This window comes from Miniopterus schreibersii (genome assembly GCF_964146895.1).
Source record: "Miniopterus schreibersii genome assembly, chromosome: 9".
In the NCBI taxonomy this organism is placed as follows: domain Eukaryota; kingdom Metazoa; phylum Chordata; class Mammalia; order Chiroptera; family Miniopteridae; genus Miniopterus; species Miniopterus schreibersii.
In genome coordinates this window covers 58,361,708-58,376,449 of record NC_138118.1, presented here as the reverse complement: position 1 = coordinate 58,376,449, position 14,742 = coordinate 58,361,708, and positions in this window count along the sequence as shown.

Here is a 14,742-nt window from a genome sequence, read left to right as displayed (position 1 = left end):
CTGGATGTCTCTCTCAGACTTGCTCAGCTTCCTCAGAATGCCCGTGACTCCTGGCTGAAGCTATGTGTCTGCATTTCATGTGAGCATGATACACGTGGCTGCAGCTTGTTGGCTTAGCTCAATGTGATAAACTATTCACAGAATAAAATTGAACTTAGTGTGTATGATGACTGATAAAAGAATTAATGAAACATTATGTCAATTATATATTTAATAATTTAAAGTAACTAATAAATGATAAAAGAGTTAAAATTGGTTCCTAATCCTACTGTGTTTACTTGTGCACAGAACTTCGTGAACTGCAGGGGGAACTGTAGGCAGGGGTTTGGCTATGCAGTTTTCTAAAGTCAGCTAGCTGTAAGCCTGGCTGATAATTCAGACTAAATAAGGAAATCCTTTAAATATCAAAAGAGAGTTGGCCGGGGACCATTTTATCTGTAGGTCCTGTCAGCCTCAAGCTGAAAGAGAAGAAACGGATACTCTTGTATATAGATATATTTTCCTGATAGTTTAATATGTGCTTAAGACAATGCAAAAGCTGCTTTCTTTGGTTGTTCATTCCTCTTAAACACCATGGTTTAATTGTCTCAGTTCTGAAATGATATAATTAGGGTACTTTTAATCTTAAAAATATTATGCAGTGATATCTTTACACTTAGACACTACTGCCAGATCCTTTGCTCTTTGTTTAATTTTCATCTTTAAAGTGCATGGTGTTTGTTATGTGCTTGTATACAAAACCCAGCAGAAGGTAGTATGGTCTCCAATCATTGTAGTTGATCCAGTTATTTAATTTTTCATTTCTTCCTGGGCTTGAGGAGGTTTTTTGCTTTTTGTTTTAAAAGGTGACATCTGAAGTGAAGGAATCAGATTTGGTTGTGAGAATATATATTACATATCAAGTTGGCACATTATAAAACTGTCCTTGGTTTTTCTATTGTTGAGAAGACATTGCAAATACAAATGCATGTGCTCTTGGGTCTCCCATGCATCTAATCTAGCTACTTTGATGACCTTGCTGATTTAACTGTCATTGGGTGAACAGTTCTAGTTTGGGGATCAATATGGGAGGGAGAATGACAGAATTAGAAGTAAAAGTAAAATACCTTAGTATAAAGCACCATATATGCAAAGCATGCCCTATGTTATGGTAGCTACAAAAGAGAGGTTGAAACCTCTGTAGTTAAGTGATATCTTATGTCTTTATTGTCTGCATTATGCCTTCATCAAGTTGAATTCTGGTCCACACTTTACCTAACATCTGAAGACTTGGCAACAAACTCTCGAACAGAATTGTCATTAGAGAAGGTTCCTTCCCATCACACTCCTGAGCTGCAGTTAGTTAACACTTAAATCAGTTTTGCTTAGTGCGCCTTCACTTTCTTTTCTAGAATCGATGAGCAAGGGAGTCACCTTGGTAATGGTTTGACTATTAGGTCCTTCAGAGAATGTAAGTTCACCCCTTTCCTCTTTATTTCCCAATCAAATTGATATTTATATAATCACCACAGTCTGAGTCACTGCCAAAACTGAGGCTGTTGGGAGCCTAAGAGAGCTCAATAGTAGCTTTGATAGTTTATTGCTTTGTTTATAAAAATAACATTTTTTTCCTTATTGCAAAATAATTATATAATTACACAGCACTGGAAAATACAGAAAAGGTCATGCACCAAAAGTACTTAATCTCAATACCTCAGAAATAGCACTTGTTAACATTTTGGTTTATAACTTTCTTGTCTTTTTTTCTCATGCATGTATATTATGTGTAGACAATAAATATAATCTCTCTTCTAGCTACAATTAATTAAATAATTTATTCAACATACATTTATTGCCCTGGCTGGTTTGGCTCAGTGGTTAGAGTGAAGGGTCCTGGGTTTGATTCCGACCAAGGGCACATACCTCGGTTGCTCCATCCCCCATGCGGGAGGCAACCAATTGATGTGTCACTCACATTGATGTTTCTATCTCTCTCTCTCTGAAAAAAAAAAAAAAGCAATAGAAAATATATCCTCAGGTGAAGATTTAAAAAAAACACACACAAAAAAGTAAAAAAACAACCACCCCCAAAACAAAAAAAACCCATACATTTATTGAGTACTGACTGCACTATTGTGTTTGACACTGCATTATTATATAACTGTTTTAAACTTATTTTTATAAATATGTTATGAGCATTCTTCCACATCACACACCATTTATGACCTGTTTTTAGATAAATTTGAGACTTGTCAATCCTGGTCCACTGTGGTGAAGGGAATATGCCAATTGAGAACTATAGGGAAGAGAACTGGCCTCCCAGGAGAGATCATCAGGTCATCATATGATATTATGCCCAAAGCTTGGTCAGAGAATCCCATCTTGTTTTTACTCAGCATGACAGAAGTTCCAGGAAAGATTTCAAGGACTGATAGGGGAGCAAGAGTACTACTTAAGGAGGTATAACTTGAGACATCTCCAAATCAGACATTAAATTAATATTGTGATAAAAAGAATGATTAGATTCCTTCGCCAAAGTTGTTCTACTTAGAAATAAGAGATATTAGAATGCTTCTGGATCACATATTTGAATCTGTCCAATTTTCCCAAAGATGATCAGCATTGGAACTTTCTTCTAGTATCAACTATTTTAATTCTGACATATTCTTCTCTAGGCATTTCTTGGGTCCATTTAAAAAAAAAATCTCTAACCTTCTCATCTCTAACTAATCTCTACTTTTAAATATTCTATATACTGCACCTAATATAATTTCCTGGACCAACACTAGGTCTATTAGACTGAATAGACCTGGCCCCTCTTATCATGGAGCTTACAGCCTAACAGAGGAAGAGGGACAGTTAAAGATACAAATAAATATGTAACTATAAATTGAGAAAAATATTAGAAGGAAACAGAGTTCTGAGGTGGAGAATAAAGGGCAGAAACCCTTAGACTGGCTGATCAGGGAGAACTTAGGGAACTAATGTATAATCTGAGACTTGAAAGATGGGAAGGAGATAGTCAAAGAGCTAAGCAGAACATTCTAGACACAGGGAACAGTTGGTGTGAAGGCCCTGCCGGGTATAAGCTTAGTACATCTTAGGAAATGAAGATGCTGAATACTTCTGGAGAATAGTGAGGGCCTGGGGAAAAGTGGCTTTAGATGAGATGGTAGAAATGGACAGGGATGTGGGGTGGTGGTGGCTGAAATCATATAATATCCAGGGCCTTGCAGATAAGAAGGTTGGATTTTTGAGGAACCATTTAGAGATACTAAGTGAGGAAGAAATATGAGATTTACATTTAAAAAATGATTCCTATGGTTTGTGAGTCAGTTAGAATGGGATCATTGAAGAAGCATGAAGAGAAATAAGAAGGCCATTAGAGTAGTCCAAGCAAGAAATGATGGCAACTTGAGTTAAGGTGATGAAAGTAGATTTGGGTGACACTGATAGATATACTGTATAATAGCACTGCCCAATAGAAATATAATGTGAGCCACAAATACAAGCCAAATATATATTTAAAATCCCATAACTGTGTTAAAAAGTAAAAGGAAATAGGTGAAGTTAATTTTTAATAAAACATTTAATTTAACTAATATATCCAAAATATTATCACTAACACATCATGAATGTAAAAATTATTAGTGAGATATTTGACATTCTCTCTTTTTTTAAAAAAATATATCTTTATTGATTTCAGAGATAGGAAAGGAGAGGGAGAGAGAGACAGAAACATCAATGATGAGAGAGTCATTGATCGAGCCCACAACCCGGGCATGTGCCCTGACCGGGAATCGAACCTTGATCGCCTGGATCCTAGGTTGACGCTCAACCGCTGAGCCACGCCCGGCCGGGCTTGACATTCTCTTTTTATACTAAGTCTTCAAAATCTGATATATAATTTATACTTAAAGCACACATCAGTTTGAACTAGCCCCATTTCAAGTGCTCAGTGGCGACACGTAGCTAACGACAGCCGTATTGGACAGTGCAGCTGCATGGAATTTTTGATAGATTGGATGTGAGGAATTAGGGAGAGGGAGGATTCTAGGACAAGCCTTCGGTTTCTAGCTTGAGTAATGCGTATATAGCAGTACATTTTGAGATGTAACAAATTGGGGGAAGAAAGGGTTTAAGATACAGGGACTAAAGAATTAAGCCTTAGCCTTGTTAAATTTGAAATGCATGGAGAGATAAGAAAGATCACTGCTGTTAACTTTGTCACCCTTGTGGCCTGGCTGGCAATGAGCTGACGCTGATGTCTTCTTTTTCCCATGGTGGGAGAGGCTACACTTCATTACTTCTCCCCAGAAGATCTCCAAGTATCAGCAGTGTTCCCAGCACTGGCAGGGGTCTTTCTTGAGAACTAGGTGCCCTAAATATATAGTTTGTCTCTACCCGCAAAGATCTCTAAAGACAGAGCAATGTTGGGAAGGGACATCCAAGTAGGCATGTCAAATAAGCCATTTGGATATATGAGTGGAACTTGGAGGAGAATTCCTGCCCCCAGATTTATTGAATATAATTGACATATAACATTCTATAATTTTAAGGTGTACCACGTGATTATATATATATAGTGAGATGATTGCCATAGTAGGGTTAGTTAACACCTCCATTATATCACATAATTACCATTTCTCTTCTGTGAGGGAGACATTTAAGATCTACTCTCTTGGCAGCTTTTAAATATATAATACAGTATTATTAACTATAGTTACCATGTTGGACATTTGATTCCCAGAATTTATTAATCTTATAACTGGAAGTTTGTACTCTGACTGACATCTCCACATTTCCCCCACATACAGCCTCTGGCAACTACCCTCTTACTCTTTTTTCTATGAGTTTTTTTCTTTTTTTTTTAGATTCCACATATAAATGATATCATATAGTATTTGTCTTTCTCTGTCTAACTTATTTCACTTAGCATAATGTCCTCAAGTTTCGTCCATGTGGTCCCAAAGAGCAGGATTTCCTTCTTTTTCATGGCTGTTGAATATTTGGAGGTTGGGTGGAAGCTAGGAGAGCAGAATTAGCAGTGGCTAGCTGCGGGTAAGCTGCCCTGAGAGGCTAACAGGGCTTCTTCAGAGGTTCACTGTTGCTCTCTTATGAAATGCAAACCTCTGACCTTCAAAGCCCTCCACCAACTGCTTCTCATCTCTGCTTTCCTTATACCCTCTTATTTTTGTTTCCCTAAACCTGTTTTCTTGTGCTTTTCCCCACCTCCAGTTCTAATACAGTGCTTTTTATATTTTTTCAAGTCCTTTCGTCAGATTGTTTCATATATATATATATATATATATATATATATATATATATATATATATATATATATATATATATAAAATAACCACTGTGTGGTTTGCTATATTGTACACATCTGTTACACTTGGTTGAACAACTATGTTGATTATATTTTTGATGTCCAAGGATAAGAACTTTGAATTGAAAAATTATATCTATTTTAGATACACTTAGTGTTTAGTATAATGCTTCTATTTACTTCTGGATATCAAATATTAATCTCAATTTATAAGGAGTTTATTATTAATAATAAGTAAATAATAATAAGGGTTGACAAAATTAGACCAGCAACTTAGTGGCAATGCTATTCTTTAGATCAGCACTACCCGATGGAACATTTTGCAATGATGGAAATTTCTCTATCTGTTTTATCCTAGGCACTAGCCTCATGTGGTTATTAAGATCTTGAAATGAGGCTAGTGAGACCGAGGAACTGAATTTTAATTTAAAGAAATTAATTAAAACTTAAATAGCAGCATGTGGCTAGTGGCTACCATATTGGAAAATTTAGCTTTAAAGCATATGTTCTGCTAACAAAGCCTTTTTATTTCTGGAATTTGGACAAGATATTCTCATGTTGATGCCTGGCTGGTAACCAGCTGCAGACAACACAAGCAAGCTGTTGTCTCCTTAAATAAGGGGGCAATCTTCTCCTTAGAGGTATTCTGATCCTCCAAAGGCCATCTGGTTCAAACTGAAACCAACATTGAGAATATCAGATTTTTCCTTTCTACTGGGCAAATTCCAGTCTTTTCTGGGGGACTTTATGCTGCATTTCATATTGTTTGAATAGGTAATATGTGCTTATGAGATGTAGTTCTGAAGGTACAAATAGACTTAGAATGCAAAATGAATCCCCCCATCCCTGTCCCCACCTAGTTCCTCTTCCCAGAGATAATTCTTCCTTTTAGTTTATTGTGGAGACTTTCAGAGATAGCCTATGTTTATATAAGATGTGTGTGTGTGTGTGTGTATCAATATCTATATCTATCTATCTATCTATCTATCTATCTATCTATCTATCTATCATATATCTATCTATCTATATATATCTATATATTTCTATATTTTTAACTTGTTTTTTAATAGTTTAGCAATGATTCTTTATTAGTACATAAAGGGTTACTTCATCCTTTTAATGGCTGTGTCATAGTCTTTTGCATGGGTGTACCAAAATTTATTTAACTAGTCTTAATTGATGCGGTTAATCTATTGCTATTAAAAACCTTTTTACAATATCATCTTTCTTTCTATATCATTTTTCATATGTGCAAAATATCTGTGGGCCATATTTTTAGAAATAGAATTTTTGATCAAAAGATAGATGCATTTTAAATTTTGATAGATATTGCCAAGTGTCTTCCATTGATATTGTATCAATTGCATTTTTACTAATAATGTGTGAGGATGCCTGTTTCTCTTTTACCAACAGTAGGCTTTCAATTTTTTTTATAATTGTCAATCTGATAGGTAAAATTGGTGTCTCCTAACTTCAGTTTGCACTTACATTATTATGAGTGAGGTTGAGCATCTTTTCATATATTTAAATGCTCAAATATTTCTTAAGCTGTGGCCAGCAACTCAGAGCATCGTCCTGATACATCAAGGTTGCAGGTTCAATCCCCGGTCAGGGCACATACAAGCCAATGAATGCATGAATGAGTGAAACAACAAATCGATGTTCCTCTCTTTCCCTTTTCCTCTCTCTCTTTCAAATCAATCAATAAAATTTTTATTCAAAAGGAAAAAAATCCTTATATATTTCTTTTTCTTTCAATTGTCTTTTTATGCCTATTGCCTATATTTTCCCCAATTTAACGGTTTGTCTTCTTGTGGGAGCTTGTTATATATTAAGGAAGTTAGCCCTTAGACTGCAATAATGTTGTAATTTTTCCTTAAATTTTAACTTTTTTTTGCCATTTAGAACATTTCAATTTGCATGCAGCTGGATTTTTTTCATTGTTTAGAAGAACTTTCTCATTCTAATATTATAAAATAATTTACTTATGTATTTATTCCGGTAGTTTTATTATTAAAAAATTAAAATTTTATCCATTTATTGAATGATCCTTTCTTTCTTCACTGAAAACTATTTGTCTTATTCCTATACAATATCTGACGTATCATAATGTTTCCATTAATTATTCAGGTCTTTTATGTGTGTGTTTGTGTATATATGTGTGTATGTGACCTGCAGTAGCATTTTGAGGTTTCCCTTTATAAGTTGTGACATATTTCTTGATAAATTTATTGCTAAACATTTAATCTTAGAGCTTTTTATAAATGAGATCTTTTATTCCATTATATTTTGTAATTGGTTGCTGTTTGTGTAAGGAAAGCTATTTATTTTTCATTTTATACAACATTTTTAAAATTCATGCTTTTCTCTAATATTGTGTCAGCTGATACTTCCATAACAATGTTAAATAATCATGCTGATAATTGGCATTCTTTTTTTTAACTTTGATAGAAATGTAGTTGGTGTTAATTAAGCATGATGCCTGATTTTATAAAATTGTGTGAAATAAGTATCTATCCTTATTTTCTTAAGAATTTGTTAATTAAAATGAAGAACAGATATTAATTTGATCAAAAGCCACTTTATCTATGGGGATGATTATTATTTTTCTTTTCAGCTTATTAATATGATGGTTTATATTAATACATTTGCTAATAATGAGGATGAACTTAGCTAGTAAGAATGTATTTTTTTGTGTTGCTAAATTCCATTTGGTAATAATTTAATTATTATTTTTGACTAGATATTATATTGATCTGCAGTTTTCTTTTGTGCAATATATGTTGAGTTTTGGTACCAATGTTTTGCTGGCTTCATTAAAAGATAAAAAAAGTATGGATGGCCCTGGCCAGTGTGACTCAGTTGGTTGGGTATCGTCCCGGACACCAAAAGATTGCCAGTTCAATTCCTGGTCAGGGCACATGCCTGAGATGTGAGCTCGATCCCCAACAGGGGGCTGCAGGAGGCTGCTGATTGATGTTTCACTCTCACATCGATGTTTCTCTCCCTCTCCCTTCCTCTCTCTCTAAACATCAATAAAAAAAAGTACGAATGATTTCCCTATTTTTTATTGACTGAGATAGTTTGAATAGTATTTGGAAACATTTTTATTATGCAAAACTTAAACATATATGAAAGTAGGTAGACTAGTATAACGAAACCCTACGTACCTGTCACCTAATTTCAGCAATTATAAATTCCTGACCAAGCTTGTTTCATCTATATCCCCTCCCACTCTCTATTTCTCCTTCCATATTATTTTGAAGCAAATCCTAAACATTATATTTGCATGCATACATATTTCACATATATCTTTGTAAGTAATTAAAATATACACTCATATATACACACAAAACCACAGTTGAATAGTATTTTAGTTTGCTTAATAGTTTTACTTATGAAACTATATGGGCCTAATGATTTTTGATGGGAGCGGATATCTGACAACATTTCTTCAATGATAATTGGCTAATTTAGATTTTGTATCTTTTCTGAATTCAATTTTGATATGCTTTGTTTTTCTAAAGAATCATTTTCAGATTTATTTTATGAATTTGAGCAAAGGAGTCTATTGTTCTTTTAATACCTTCTAATTCTGTGGTTATGTCTACAGCTTTACTTCTTTAAAAATATAATTGTGCTTTCCCAATTTTTTTTGATTTATCTAATGTGTTTATTTATCTTAAAGAATTGAGGTTTAAAAAATATGTTCTTTTTTTAAAAAATTTTCTAGTTAATTTTTCCTGTTGTTATCTTCCTTTGCTTTCTTTAGATTTGGACAACAAAATAAATCTGAATGCTTAATTCATTCATTTTCTTTCTTTGTGATCATTAGTATAAATTTCTAAGACTGTATATTCTGAGCATGCCTTTAACTGCATCTCTTAGGTTCTGATATGTATTACTTTTATCATTTTTACTTCCTAGATCTCTATCATGAATGGTGAAGAATTTGATTTTATTTTGTTTGCAAGGTAATAAGGTAGCCTACCAGTTTTGTGGATGGCTGGCAGAAGACATGAGACTCCTAGGTCAGAGACAAAAGACCATTTATTACAGCAATAACAGCAGCCCAAAAATTAGCATTTATGCCACTTTCCTCAGGGCAACGTAAAGAGGTCAAGTGACATCTGCACACACAGTGAGTTGCATTATAGGAGAGAAACCCTGAAGTTAGGAAACCTGAATTTTTTATAATGACCAGTAAGCTTGCCTGTCTTTTGAAACTACAAAAGGAGACAATATCTTTATCTTCCAAGGTTGTTCACTATACAAACATCTTTGGAAAGACAGTCCAGAACAAGAGAAGTTACTGCCTCAGCTTATAAGATGTGCAAAAACTTGAGAGATCCATGGAGAATTGTTTCCCAACAATATCCATCCCTTGTTTCCATACCATCTTGGCTTTTAGTGATTTTTCCCCATGAATCTGCCACTGTATTGGCCACTTTGATTAATCTGAACATCAGAGACTAGAACCAAACCCATTCACTTTGTTTCATATAAACTCATACATATCAATAGGACTCTATGCAGCAGATGAGGCAAATTTCAGTATTGACCTAAACTATGCCCCTCACACTTCTAAATTCAACCAGCTTAGTAGCTCTCTTAAACTCATCAGGTCAACCTTAGAAAACTAGATGCCTTTACTAATCATTGGAGAAATACAAATCAAAACCACAATGAAATATCACCTCACACCCATTAGGATAGTTGCTATAAAAACAAAACAAAACAAAACAATCCCCCATCCAGAAAATTACAAGTGTTGGAGAAGATGTGGAGAAATTGGAACACTTGTGTACTGTTGATGGAAATGTAAAATGGTGCAGCTGTTATGGAAAACAGTATGGTGGTTCCTCAAAAAAATTAAAAATATAATTTTAATTTTTGGATCAATTAATCAATTACTGTATGATCCAGCAATTCTGCTTCTGGACATGTATCCAAAGGAATTGAAAGCAGGACCTTGAAGAGATAGTTGCACACCCATATTTATAGCAACATTATTTCTAGTAGACAAGAGGTGGAAGCAACCCAAATGTCCATTGCCAGAGGAATGCATAAACAAAATGTGACGTATACATAAAATGGAATATTGTTCAGCCTTAGAAAGGAAGTAAATTCTGTCATATGCTACAACATGGATGAACCTGGAGGACATTATATTGAGTGCAATAAGCCAGTCACAAAAAAACAAATATTATATGATTCCACTTGTATGAGGTACCTAAAGCAGTCAAATTTATGCAGACTGAAAGTAGAATGGTAGTTTCCATGGGCTGGGAGGAGGGAAAAATGGGGAGTTTTTGTTTAATGGATACAAAGTTTCAGTTTGCAAGAAAAAAAATGTTCAGGAGATCTGTTGCCCAGCAATGTGAATATACTTAACATTACTGAACTGTACACTTAATAATGGTCAAGATGGAAATTATATGTGTTATTTTAAACCACAATTTAAAAAACAAGCTGACTTTCTTCTCCACTTTAGTTTCTATTGTATGGACTTACCCGTCACCCAACTTCAACAAAATTCAGCTCATGAAAAGATTTGCAATTTATTCTTAGTTTATATCACTACTTACTCTTGCATCCCTTGATTATTTTGACATCATGTCATTTTACCCATAAACCTGAGTATGTCCACAACATAAGGATTGCTGAAATAGATATAATCTTCACAAAAACATTATCACATGCAAAACAGTTAATGATTTCTGATTTCTGTGCCTTAGTGCAGTTTTTTTTTAAATACTACTTACAGTTTATAAGGATTCTTGATTTTATTTCTTAATGAATTTCCTCAGTCTTTGAAAATAATTGGACATTACCTCTTCATACTTTCCTTTTGTCCTATTCACTGTCCCCTCTCCTTTTGGGACTCTAATTACATGGATGTTAGGCCTTCTCACTGTATCCTTTATGACCCTGATTTGGCCTTCACAGAAAACCTATCATGAAACAAACAGAAAAACCTTGGTCTGGGGGTTCCTCTGTAACATATTTGGCAGGATAATTTATTGACATAATGTGTTCCCCCTTCCCCCCCACTGTTCCCAGAAGCTGTTATTTCTAATTCTGGACTACCAGCTTCAGGGGGTTGTAAACAGCCTTTACATGGAAGGCCTGGAAAAAGAACATGGATGAAAATGGAAATTTTTTGGCACCTGGAATAAACCCCTACCACACAAGGTTTTCTTTTGGGAATACAAACTTAGGAGGAGAGTAGCAGTGGGAGCCTGAAGGTAGGGGGAAGGGACATGTTGAAGAGCACAGAGGATATAGAATTGGCAGGAGGACAGTTAGCTTTCATAGATTGGGGTGGTGCGTCAATGTAGGTGACAGCTTTATGAGTAATTGGAACTTGACCCCTTGTCTTTGGAGCAAGGTCCTCTGAAGCAAGTTGAGGTGGGGCATATTGATGCTGTAGACAGTGAGAATTTACTATTGTCTTGGAAGCTAACTTAAAAGATTTCTGACAGAAAAAATGGTGTACCAACTGAATGAACTGGTGTGCTTAAGCAAGGAACATCTCATGTGTGAGCATGATGGCCTGAGGGTCAGAAGGAGAGATTTATCCATTTATCAGGGCACCACCTTACCCCCATCCTGGGGGAGGTGAGGAAGAAAAGGAAACCTCCCAAATGTGAGTTGGAATATCTTTTTTTTTTTTTTTTAATATATCTTTATTGATTTCAGAGAGAGGAAATGAGAGGGAGAGAGAGATAGAAATATCAATGATGAGAGAGTCATTGATCAAGCCCACAACCCGGGCATGTGCCCCGACCAGGAATCGAACCCCGATCGCCTGGATCCTAGGTTGGCGTTCAACCGCTGAGCCACGCCCGGCCGGGCAGTGAGTTGGAATATCTTGATGCTTCTGGCTGGTGGGACCTGAGCCAGATTTTTTTTTTTTTCCCCCCCAAGTGGAACATCTTCATCTAATGGGACTCATCTTGCACTTGAGCATTGTCATAGAAATTCATACCTTGTTTGGTCTTCCAAAAACTTTTGTTAATATCCAGGTGTACCTTTGTCTTTCTTAACTTAGTCTAAATATTTCTAAAAAGATGTGGAAAGTGAATTTAGGAGAGCTCTTTTATTCCCTGACTTTATTTGTTAGCAGTGATAACAATCTTCAGGAAACTTCTAAAGGACACACGGGAACAAAGGAAAAAAGCTGCAATGGTTATTCTGTGGTGTCGCAGACTAGGAGGAAGAAGGACACCTTGGTGGAAGCAGCAGGTAGTAGCCACTGAAAGTAAATTAGAAAGAATAATCCTTAGGATAGAAGAAAAGAATGGTGGGGCACAGGTTAGACCAAGGAGTGTGGCCTGAGGTGTATGCTGGCAGCTGGCAGGAGACTTCTGTCCATCCTTAACCTATTAGGCTCCATCCCACACCTTCACCTCTCGACTCCAGTCTCTGTGTTCACCTTCTATATAGGCTCCTTCTACTATGCTGGAACCCTGGCAACAAATGATAGTGGCCAACGCCAGTGGCTACTATTTAGGGCAAGGAAGACCAACTTCTGTTGCCCAACAGGGATTGAAATCTGCAAGAGAAAATGAAGAGGGTGTTACTGGGAAGCTATGTCGTAGGCATAAAAACTTGGAACTCACAATGAATTTTCTCCTAGAAACATTGTGCGTAGCTCTATAGCATTATGTAGCACAGGTGCATTTGGGTCTTGTTAAACTATTAGCACAACTATATGGTTGGTTAAACAGACTTTTATGGCTTTTCCTAAGAACCTAACCACTGGGTATAAGATTGTTTCTATGGTAAAATGCTTTTAAAATCCCACAATAGACTTACAAAAGAACTTTTGAATACAATCTGTTTGTAAATTGGATTGGTCTGGCTGGGTTAAAGAGACCCACCCTGCTTTTCGGCTTTAAGGTCTGGCCCTGTACAAAGAAGGCAAAGTCTTTTATAGTGACAGACAAGCTACACGCTCAGAGTTTAAATAAAGATAAAGATTGGCTCCTTGTAGGAGAGCCTGTCTGATTTAAGACAGGCCATATTTAATGAAATATGGCATTAAATGGGCCTGCTTTAAATGAGGCAGTTTGTACAAAAATCTCTACTATTATCAGACCATCTGTGTTTACTTTTATGTGAAAGTAAAAGTTTCAGTCTTATTTTGGATTAAAAATGGCATTGCTCATTGTGATAAGGGGTGTGAATATCACCAAAGTAAAAAGCAAATCAGAATGGGGGTTTTATTTTTTGCTGGTTGCCATTTTCAATGGAGAGAAAAAATATACAGTCAAAAGGAAGGTAAAGAGGAGGTGGTTGGCAGTTCAGTCATGTTTTATGTAACACTTATTTTTCTTCTACCTGAACACATTATACCATCCATCAGGACAAATTAGTATGTCTTGGGCCTTTAAAAACTGTAAAAAAATAATTTTAATGGTTCCAATAACAGCTCCAGATGAATGCTGGAAAACAGATATTCCAAACTGTCAAATAGCATATGTATTACTTGGCTCTGTTATAACTGCAAGTAAATGCTGCTTTTGTATGAAGTTTCCTTGACTGCCAGTGGAAGAACTGTAACACACTTACTGCGAACAAAATTGGAATGGGAATGAGACATGTTACAACAGAATGGTACCCAATTCCTTCTTGCAAGTTGGACTGAATTAAAATAATAAATCATTGGGACAATAAAGGGCTGTTGGATAAAAGAAGGAATAATTTAATTAAAGAGATTTTTAAATGGCAGGTTCATATATCGCTTATGATACAGAAATTTTCTTTAAAAATATGTTTTTAAAAAAAAATTATGTGGGAGAATAAATGAGTGTGTTAAATGGAAAAAATAGCAGACAAGCTTCAGAGGTGAATTTAACTGTGGGATGGAAAGTGTTTGCAACAAAGGCCAGTTCCTACTGCTGTTTACTGCAGGCAAGGGCTTCAGGATGCCGTCGTGTGTTTGAAAGGGGTGACTCCTGCCATTATTTATTGCAGTTAATTGCTGATGTTTGTGAAGAGCACAGTGTGTTGCAAAGCAGGACTGAGTAATCCAGGGTGACCTTTTGTGCTATCAAAGCTTTATCAATTAGAAGCCCCTGATTGTAAATTCAGAGGACGCCCAGTGAGTGCCATCAAAGAAAGATTACACTGCTTCTTATGCAATCTTTTTTTTTTTTTTTTTTTTTTTTTTTTGGCTCCTTTCCCTTCAAAACTGAATCCTCTCTGGGGTACTGTTTCCAAATCTCCAAAATGAAGCATGTTGAAAATGTTTTCAAACTCCAAGGAGTGTTGTGGTTTTTATAAGCAATAGCGGGAGTTTCAGAAAAATAGCAGTTATGTTTTCCTGATAAACGCCTTTCTTCTTGAGGCCCCTGCACCGGCCGGCTAACTTCCTGGCCACTTTCTTTTGCGTTTTCTTCATTCTGTTGATGCTGGGCCTGTGT